The sequence below is a fragment of the Chanos chanos genome, chromosome 5 (genome assembly GCF_902362185.1).
Source record: "Chanos chanos chromosome 5, fChaCha1.1, whole genome shotgun sequence".
In the NCBI taxonomy this organism is placed as follows: Eukaryota; Metazoa; Chordata; class Actinopteri; order Gonorynchiformes; family Chanidae; genus Chanos; species Chanos chanos.
The window spans coordinates 37,994,917-38,005,864 of record NC_044499.1 but is presented as its reverse complement, the minus strand read 5'-3'; positions in this window follow the sequence as shown (position 1 = coordinate 38,005,864).

Sequence of the window (10,948 nt, the reverse complement as noted above, 5' to 3'; positions counted from 1 at the left end):
CAAAGAAGATAGAGTCAGAACAGATGGAGAGAGATAAATGACATGAAAGAGAGGAAGAGCTGGAAACAATGGATGAAAGGAGTGTAAGACACTAATTAGAATTTAAAGCTCCCTTGACATTAAGCATTTTGTTTCATGAAAACAGCTCTTGGTTTCTCTCTCTCTCTTTCGCTCTCTGCTTAACCAGTGACGTGTGTGGGTGTGACAGACTGTTCTCAGTGTTGAAGCATGAAAAAAACAAAAAATGCTTGAATGTATGTCAGGTAACAACAGTATTTAGTGCAGTTCTGTGCTTCACTGTTTGGTCCCTGTGTCATAGCTGTCTCATTCCTGCCAACACATAGAGAGAGAGAGAGAGAGCTTTAACCTAATTAGTTCTGGTGCCACCTTTCTATTCCATGATGTCTGTCTCCTCTTTTCTCACGGTGTTTCTCAGGAAAGTTCTAATGTCCTGTTTAATTAGCCTACCGACTGATCAGAATTACTCCTGGAGGTGACCTGTGCAATGGCTTCCATGTCTCTCTCTCTCTGTCTCTCCCTCCTTCCCTCCCCCTTTCCCTCCCTCCCTCCCCCTCTCTCTCTCTCTCTCTCTCTCTCTCTGTACTCTTACATCTCATCTGTAACTGATGCTTATTCAGTTACAGCCATCTTTTTGTTTATTTTTCCTTTCTCTGACATTAGAGACGTTCTCTTTCACCTCTCAAAACATTATGCTGGGGAGTGACAAGCTCGATATGCTTACAGCACACAGCGCTCCCATCCCAGCCAAGTGCACGGATGACATTTGTTTTTCTGAGAAATGCAGCGATTGGACTGATACACCATAGAGCGCTTGATGAAATGACTGTCTTTTTTTTTTTTTTTTTTTTTTTTGACTGTCTGTGTGTTTGTGGAAGACAGAGAGAAAAGCAGGAGAGAGAGGGAGAGAGTTGTCCTCAACCCAGGTTACAAAGGAGAGGAACACATGTTCTCAGATTAGATTTCTTCACCTCATTATCAACCCAGGCCTAGACAAAAAAAAAAAAAAAAAAAAAAGCATCGTTGTTGCTACAGTCATGTTCTCTGTTTGGACAGGAGAAACATATCTTCTTTTTCTGTCAGGTTATTCTCTTGGGGTCAGAATTCATGGGGATTATTGGCAGTTTGATTGAACAAAATTGTGTGTGTGTGAGATGTTCATTAACCTGTGGTGTACTCTGGAATCCCTGAATTAGGATAACAAATGGTTCTCTCTCTTTCTACCATGTCCAGGGTATGACCTCATCATCATGCTTCATCAACCGATTCATGGCTTTCCCCTCTTATGACATGACTTTGTGTGTATGTGTGTGTATTCATCAAAGAACAGACAAAATTAAAGATGGATTTTTTCTTTCGTCTCTGTCCAGTCCACTCTTTCACGGGGGCTCTTTTGGAATCTGACTGAATAAAATATTCTCCTCTTTCATCTTGCTGTTCAAGACCCCGTCTGAGGGTCTCTCTCCGTTCAAGCTGAGTTTTCATGGAGTTACTAAGTCTTAACTTTTGATGTATTTCCTTTCCTCTTCATAAATCCTGATATTTAACTGGGTTAACTTTACTTTGGATGGGGGCGGATGGTGCCAGATGATGGCCAGACAGACAGACAGGCAGGCAGTGTTGCGTCTCAGAGGTACCTGCTATGTTCCCCTGATGCTTTTCGGAAACCATTAGAGCGTAATGACCGGGCCTCCCCCCTGATATATGCTCCAATCATCTTGATTTAGGAGCCCAAATGAGGCTGTGAGGGTCTCCCGGTCCCAGTCAGCCACTCTTTGTGATATGTCCTACTGTACTGGACTCTTACAGATGGATTCTACAGAGAGGAAGAGGCTGGGGAAGAGAGTCGTGTGTGGGTAGACTGGGGAAGAGAGTCGTGTGTGGGTAGACTGGGGAAGAGAGTCGTGTGTGGGTAGACTGGGGAAGAGAGTCGTGTGTGGGTAGACTGGGGAAGAGAGCCGTGTGTGGGTAGACTGGGGAAGAGAGTCGTGTGTGGGTAGACTGGGGAAGAGAGTCGTGTGTGGGTAGACTGGGGAAGAGAGTCGTGTGTAGGTAGACTGGGGAAGAGGGTCGTGTGTCGGTAGACTGGGGAAGAGAGCAGTGTGTGGGTAGACTGGGGAAGAGAGCTGTGTGTGGGTAGACTGGGTGACAGCGTCTCCGTGCTGCCCCTGTGTATGATACGCTTTTTAAAGAGCCACTCGAAACAATTTCTTTCTTTTGCTTTTTTTTTTCTTTCTTCTTTTTTCTTCCTGCTTTCCTTCTTGCTTTCTTCCTTGCTTTCTTCTTTCCTTCCTTCCTTTCTTTCGTTCTTTCTTTCTTTCTTTCTTTCTTTCTGTCTGTCTTGCTTTCTTTCTGTCCTTTGTCTTTTCATTGTGTGCATAATTGTAAGTGGAGGGCTGACTTGTGGGCTTTGTGCTGTCATGTCGTGATACAGTCCCACTAATCATCATTCCTTCCTGACTCTGCTAGCAAACTCTGACAACTCTGTTTTCCTCATCTGATCAACGTGTATAGGTCTGTGTGTGTGCGTGTGTGTGTGAGTGAGAGAGAGAGAGCGAGCGCAGGACACAGGTATTAAAGAAATGAAGAGTGGTGAGAGACAGAAAAAGACAGAGACTCAAAGAGGAGACAGGGAAAGAAAGAAAAAGAGAGCATGTTCTCCACCCATGTTGTCTCCAGTTCATTAGGCCTAGATTACCTCATGTCTGAGTGGCTGGGGTCCGTAGGACTGTGTTACCTTGAGCTGCTTCACACAATTATACCTCTACAACACTGAAAGTACAGAGATGTTCTTTATACTTCCACCTCTTTTCATTTCCCTCTCTTTTTTCATCCCTCTTTCTAATGAGGAATAAAAAAAAAAAGTAACAAAAGTTTTCCTGTTTCTCTATTTCTAATGCATGTATACATGTATTGGAATTTATGCAAAAAAAGAAAAAAAAACCTCATTGTGTGTCTGTGTGTTGTCATTCACAGGCTTAAAAGTTCACTTAAGCGGTTCACATCAGTTAGTTGTGTGGAGGTGGAAATTCCTCTGATGTAGGCTGAGTTAAAACACAGTGCCGTGCCTTCCCTGAGACAACAGCTTCGTAGAGTTAGGCGAGTTCTGATGGTTTTTTGGAGAATACACAAAGAGCGTTAGGGAAACGCATGTTAAGGAGAGACGCTATTGACAGTTTTGATAAAGTGCAGTTGGTGTTAGCATGATGCATTTGGCTGTTTGTGTCCTTAATTGAATAGGGAAGGGAAAATACCGGTAATGTTGTGAAAGAACACTGGCGACGACAATTCCAATGGAACGTATTCACAACGTTCAGGGGAATGGATTGGCAATGCTGAGGGAATACATTCATAGCGTTAGAACTGTTAAGTGAATACAAGGCTGTCCACCTCCTGTTTTCTTAAACTTTTCCTCACCGCTGTCCCAGGAGCCATTTCACCCTCCACATCAGCAATGCTAATTACCACAGCAGAACAACCGTGGTTAATGTTAACACCGACACAGAGAGCGAGGGAGGGGATAGAGGGAGGTCAAGTATGTGTGTGTATGTGTGTGTGTGTGTTTAAATTATATAAACTCACTTTCCCAGGTTTGGAGTGTGGGTAAAAAAAAACAAAAAAAAAAACAGGAAAAGAAATGAGAATCAGTTTAGATACAGTAGGGTCACTACATAAAGATGCTTTGCTAATGAATGTAGCATATGTCAGAGCGATTAGAACAAGTTACTTACAGGATGAGACACCAGAACCAGTAAGATGCCTTTTTATCCCAAGGATGTCTGGTCAAGGAAGTGATGTGAGTTGTCACGGTGACAGGAGTTCTCTGGTTTATCAGTTCCTCTTAATGTTTCCGATGATCTGGAAGCATTTTCAGCACACAATTGCTAGTCAAAGACAGGTCTTCTAGGCCTGTGTATGGTAAATAAGTCATGAAATTACATTTAAACGATGTCGGGGAATCTGTGAGTTATTTCAACTGGTTGAAAAATGCTTACACAACACTCACATAGCTCAGTCTTACTCAACCTCACAAACAAATACATACGCATACTGTTACGTTAAAATCATTTAGACTACACACACCTACGCTGCAGTGTTTGCTGCCTGTGACTGCTTATCCTCATTTATTGACTTGGTGTCACTTGGCAGGGGGAAATACTGACACATTCTGTATGTGACAATTACCAAGGAGCAAATATTCCCATACAGTTTGCTGACACATACACACCCACAGCGGACTATGTGCTTTGACAAAACGCACGCTAGAAGCACAGAATAGTGCTTCAGCTTCATGGGAGACAGTGACGCCATATTTAAGTGTACTACCCTGATCGGGTCTCTCTGCTGGCCAGAGAGCAGATCTGCCTGTGCAGTGTACTGTATGGCAGGATGTCTGACAGAGCTGGATTTTAGGAGACCATAGTCACACATCATACCAGAGCCCATGTCTCTGAGCTCACACCAGGCAAACTGGCCTCCCAACTGACCATGTTATGACAGACTGTCATTCTCTCTCTCTCTCTGTCTCTCTCTCTCGCTCTGTCTCTCTCTCTCTGGACTAGCCAATGACAGGACGCGCACACATACGGAGCGTATTATTCTTTCCAGTCAAAGGCTTCTCCAGCTAGAGCATGAGAGCTGAACGATACAGCGTCCATGGTGTAGAGAGAAGTAAAGGGGTGATGAGGTGAAGTGTTGGAGCAGTCTCCGGCTGAAAGGAGAAGAATAAGGCACACCTCTGTGTGATTCTGTAACAGGTCGTGTCCTCTCATGAGCTGACGTAATTAGTCCCGAAACACACATGCACATTCAGTCGCGAGTCAGAGAACCATAGAGTCACTTAGAACAACTCTCTATGAACCTCTGAGAAAGTGGACGGGCAGGAGAGTAAGAACACCTCATGTGTTTGGATGTTAAAACCTGAACTTGTTTTTGGCACATGAAGTAAAAGGGGGGCAACTCACTAAAAGCGAAACCGGAGGGAATCAAGAAGTACACCCTTAACACAACACAAACACACCATTAAGATCACCACCTCTGACCAGTAACAACATACACATCTAACTCCATTATGAGGTCAACTGTTCCTCCTTCTGGAGAAAGTCACAGTAGAAGCACAACTGAAAAGCCTGAGCAAAGAAAAACAAACGTTCCAAACCCTCTAAACAGTTTGCAAGTTTGCCTGTTTCAGGTGAGGCGTGGAGCGAACTTTACGTGACCTGTGTGTATTAACCTTAAAGAGGAGGAGGGGTGAGGAAGGGGTCTTGGTAAAAGCCCTGTCAGCAGGTGTTTATTTTGGAACCAGTAAAGTGCCCCCCATTACAACCAATGAGCCAGAAGATTGGGAGTAAACATGAAACTATGAACGAGCATAGCTTCCTTTCCTTAATTTTGTGAGGACAAATTGAAAAGAAAAAAGAAAAAATGGCACAACTGCGATTAGTCAGCTACCTTAGCTGACCTGCCCTTCATGGTAGAACCGTTAGAACATCATGCATCCATGTTTAGAAAGTGATGATGACAAGGGGATGAGCAGATTTGTGGCCTGGAATGTCTACTCTATCCTCTCTGGTCTACGTGGATTTTGTCCATGCACTGTTTTGTTTTTACCTCAAGAATCGTAGTCCTCTCTGTGTCAGTGCTAGCATTATGAAGCTAATGAAGGGGGGAAAGAGTGTATACGAGCGTTGGGCTTGTAGTCTTGGCTGTGGATGTGTTCTGGGCTCTACAGAGTTTGACTGTGGTGAGGTAGAGTAGTAGCACTCTAGAGAACGCAGTGCGGACAGACTGATGACCGCTCTGAGCTAAGTCATTAGCTGGACACTGTTAGCATTGGACCGTGTTAGTGCTCCGCAGCCTTCCTCCGGCTGATGTTACCTTCGTTCACTGAGGGGAGTGAGGGATGGCGTTTCCAAGTGTTGCGGAATGCCTGGTGGTTTTGCTGGGAGTGTAGCGTTTGCTTTGATCAGACGTTAGAGAACATTGCCGTTCTTGTGATCTCAGGAAACGCCAGTATTCTTGTGTGACTTTAAGTGCTTTTCCAGGGTGCTTTAGCACGATATCACCATTACAGGCTCTCCTTCTCTCTGACATGCTCTCCTACTGTCTCTTTCCGTTATTCCCTTCCTAACTCTGTCGCTCTCATATAGCACATTACATCTGGTGCCAGTTTAACATAGACACTCAACCAGCAAATCCACCTATGATGGTAAGAGACAAACTCCCTACCTCACATAGCACACACACTTTCTCTCCGCCATATGGGTGTAAGTTCATCCTAAAGGGAGAACCATTAACAACTTCCTATGGAGCTTCCAAAATGTATGTCAAACTCCATTAAATATTCCGAGATGCTACTGCCATGGTCTCTGACAATCTCTGACAGCCTTTTCGACCACACTTTCAAAATAATAATTACAGTGAGTGGTGGGGGGAGGGGCGGGGTGTTTTGGTTCCAGTATGTTGAGCAGGTTTGAAATAGTAGAAACAGATGCTATCAGCATGTGAGTAGAAGCATGTGGGTGTAAGGGCAAGAACAAGGGAGGGGCTGTATGCGTGAAGACTTGATAGCAGTAGAATAACTTATATGATTGGTTTCCACAGCAAGAATAAGAGCTAGTCCTGAAATTGCATTTTGAATAATGAATGTATGTTTAAAATGCACATGATTCCAGGATTAAGTTTAAGTTTAAATTGAATTCAGCATGGTTGTTGCATGTAATTGGGATGGTCTACACACAGAGGTGGGTATTTCTGCTGCTTAACCTCAACGCAAGCTATGAATCGACTGTGTCCTTTTCATGTTGTGAAACATTCTTTGATGCAGTGGTAACACTATCGGGTTTACTGGTCACACAAGGTTTTTGTGGCAAACTACTGTTTCAGTTCTTTATGAGGACACGTTTGGCTAATATTTTGGAAAACGTTATTATGATCTGATATTTTTGACATTATGAAATGTTTTTAATTACTAAAATAACAGGACAGGATACATAAATAGGGCAGCATAGGGGACATTTTGGACATCAGTCATTGCGAATGGTTGGAAACATTCAAGTTTATGATGTTACGTTACTTTCAAAGGCATGTTTTGAGGTTGTGGCACAAACGATCAGCTTATTTCCATATCTACAAAGTATCTAGTAAAAGTTAACCTTCATTTAGCAAAAGGAATCAGGGTCCTGTGACCTCAGCTAAAAAAGCAAATGTCAACAAATAAAGAGAAAATGTCCTCTTTAATATATGTTACTGCAAAGACCAATAATGGGTTTTTCCATAAATCTGTATATTCATAAATTTCCTTTTTAGGTCTAAATTTGACAGGCAGTAGTAATGTGCTCCAAAGAAAGCAATGGCACTGATTGGTTTTAAACACACATCAGAGGAAAGCCAAAATTGCAGGTTTATATGCGCTATGGGCTGAGGCAATGACTGTCATTGTTAGAGGGAAAGCACTGTAATCCATATCTGACATCCAAATCGGTTCCCGTGTTTAAAGGAGAGATAGAAGAATTTAGATGAGAAATAATCCTGCGATTTCATCATTAAGTGATATAGTTGCTTAGTACAAGGCATAGACCAGTTGTAACAGTGTCAGAGGATACAATTCATGTGACAGGCATGCTTGAGATCATAAAATGGGTGTATTTCAACTTGGCTATCGTATATTGTACTGTGCTTAAAGGCCTTAAAGTCTGTTATTACATACGAAAGAGCAGTTATTAAACAACTAAATGTTTTGTGACGTGAAACAGATAAGATTAACATTGAGATGGTTTGAAAGAAGTATTATGGCTGGCAGCATAAATTATTTGGGGTTACATTCACGAATACCGTTTAGCCTGTAAAATTCATGTAAATATCTAATTAAGTCTTGGACATGTTAAAAGGGACATTGGATCTTTAAATTGAAGCACTGGTTTTAGACATTGCCAGTTTAGTCTAAGTGAATAAAGAGGAGCCACTCATGCCAAAGTGAGAGAAGCCCAAAGCAGAAGCAGCCCTGAGCCTCCGTCACAAAACGCTTCATAAACAGAGAGATGCTTGAAGGTCTAGTCTTGTCTGCTGTGGATTATTAAGTGTGGTTTTCTTTGGCACCCTTCTCCCACTCTGGCTGTCTGTCTAACCTATCAAACTTGAACAAGGGTACAAACGAACTTCATGTCCTCTTCACAACACAAGCATGCGTGCAGACACACACACACACACACACACACACACACACACGCTTGAACAGCTGCCCAAACACTCCATAAAACAGACTGTTATTTATAACGAGCAAATAATCTTAGCATTTATGTTTGATGCAGTATGAAGAGAACCTGTTGGCTATCTTCCAGCTATGTAAAAAAAAAAAAAGAAAGAAAGAAAAAACGATAAGCTCATTAGCAATGATGTAAGATGCAATCTGTCTGTGGAGTAGCATGTGTGCACTATAAATTGTTCCTCTGGAAAAAAAAAAGTTATATGACAGGTAATCAGGTCTCTTGTTCACTATAAGTCAGTCTTAACAGTTACTCTGTCATGGCTCAATCGGGTCCCTCGAAAAGGTCTGTCCGCCATTCCATCCTCAGCAGCAGCGATCTGGTATCGTTTTGTTCTTGTCAGACTTTCTTTTTTACCCCTTCCTTATTTTGCAGAATGGTGTTTTACGGTGTGTGGGACAGATTCTGCAGGTGTTCATTACTGTGACCGATGTCACCCCAGCCTCCACTGGGCTGCTTGTGCGGTTTAACCCAAGCACTGAACTGTGTTAAAATCTGTTGAACTAGGCTTGACTTCCCCACTCTCTCTCAGTAATGGGATTTTCTGCTGCATATGTGCAATACGTGTGTTAGCAAGTTAGCACAGATCAGTTTTGAAGGTAGAGCAATGCAGTCTATAGCGCTACAGTGTTTCCATATTAGAGGGCCTATCGGGTAACCCCAGTAGCCTGGCTTCTTACACTTCATCACTCCTTATGCACGTGTGTGTTTCTGCCTAAGACTGTGATATATTTTTTCTGTGGCTAATGGACTATTTTGAGAGAACAGAACACTGTGAATTGATGCAATCACGATGGGCATGCTGTAAGGATTTGGAGCAGACCACTCTTGAGTAAATCTCCTGAAATACATTCTTGAGTGGCCCAATCAGCAGCTCCGCTCATGCGTTCCAGCCCAGGTCTGCGGAGCGGGCTTTTATTTATTATGCTGTATGCCATGTATGGAGTCAGAGTCTACGAGCGTCCGAGAAATCATCAGGTGCTTTTGACCACAAAGTGCGTTTGTTTAACTTTAGAGGAAGCTCTGGCCATAGCTGGGTCTTACAGATCATTGTTTTCAACCCTCCTCTTAATGAGGAACATATAGTTCTGTTAATGAGAGAAATTAAGCATATGATGTTTCTTTTTTCTCTTGATTTTTTCTTTTTAGTTTTTTTGTCTTTTCTCAGGCTCTCTCATAGTTGAAATCACCACTTCTCCCTCATAGTCTTAGACTCATTTTCTTTCGTCTTTTATTTCTTTCTCTTTGTCTCTCTTTAAATTTCTTTTGTATTCTCTCTCTCTCTCTCTCTCTCTCATTCTTTTCCTAACTTTTAATCCTGCGTCACAAACACAAGTCTCTAGAGAGTATAAGGAATGAAGTTTTTTCACTGGCCCTAAGAAATCTCTGTTTCTGTATTTAGCAAGTCCTCCTGGCTCCAAAAGAAATACCTGCATGGCACAAGATAAGGGCCAGTCATAAGGTGCTTTTCATGTAACAACTGCAGTTCTGTGAATGATTTCTGTGGATTGCAGACACAAGAAACAGGGCGTGCTAACCAGTTCACCTGCTGAGTACAGTGGGCCAAGAGAGGAGAAAACCAGCACTGTCTCAGTGACTTAAGATGGGGAGAGTGAAGACTGACAAACTGCCAAAGACGGAGGAAGTCACTTGTTTTATTGACCATGGAGTTTCTAGTCTCTCCCAGTTTCTCTCTTTCTCTCCCTCTCTCTCTCTCCCCCTGTCTCTCTCTTGCAGTGTGCTATGTTGTCTTTCCAGCCCAGTCTGTGCCAGACAGCTGCCATACAGTAAGATCAAGTGCTCTGATTTGTGCCTTTTCATTCAACCAAGAGTGAAAGAGAGGAGTTATTCAAATCAAATGAAAACATGTCTGGTCTATAGCTATAAATCATGATCTAGGTACACACACATACACACACACACACACAGAGAGAAAGAGAGAAAGAGAGAGTTGATGAAGAAAAGCTCTCAGACTGGAGAAGTGAACACACCGTTCTGTGTAGGTTTGCATCATTAAGGTAGCCTTCTGTTCACCACTCCTGTGACTTCATAGCTCAGGTTTGAGAGGCCGAGAGCAGGCAGCTTGCTCCAAGGCCAGAGGGATGGATTCATTTCCAGACTCCAAGTCAAAGGACTGCCTGCTTATTTTCTTTGTGTGTCTATCTAAAAAGGAAAAATATGCAACATAATATGTTTGATTAAACATACCTGGGTGTGTTTACGTGGAATGTGTTTAGAAGTCGGTTAGTGCCGATATTTCATCTGCTTCAGGAAAGACTTGATTAAACGGATGCAAAACATCCTCCGCCATTGCTGCTGAAATACCCTGCATCATTAACTTTGTAAATTGTAGTTGGACTGGGTTGGTTTGACTTATGGAAATGAATTCACCTCAGTGAGCACAGGGCTTAAAGGGATCAGTTCAGTTATCCATGGGCCACTTTCTCTCTATATATTCTTACAGACAGATTCAAAGAGAGCTGAAACACAAATGTATTGCTATATTACAAGGACATATCAAGAAAATATCAGCATACAAATAATAATAATGATAATAATAATAATAATAATAATAATAATAATAATAATAATAATAGAAAGTATACTTAATGTTTGAATATATATAAAATATATGGAATGTTTTATACAGTCCTTTACTCGCGTAT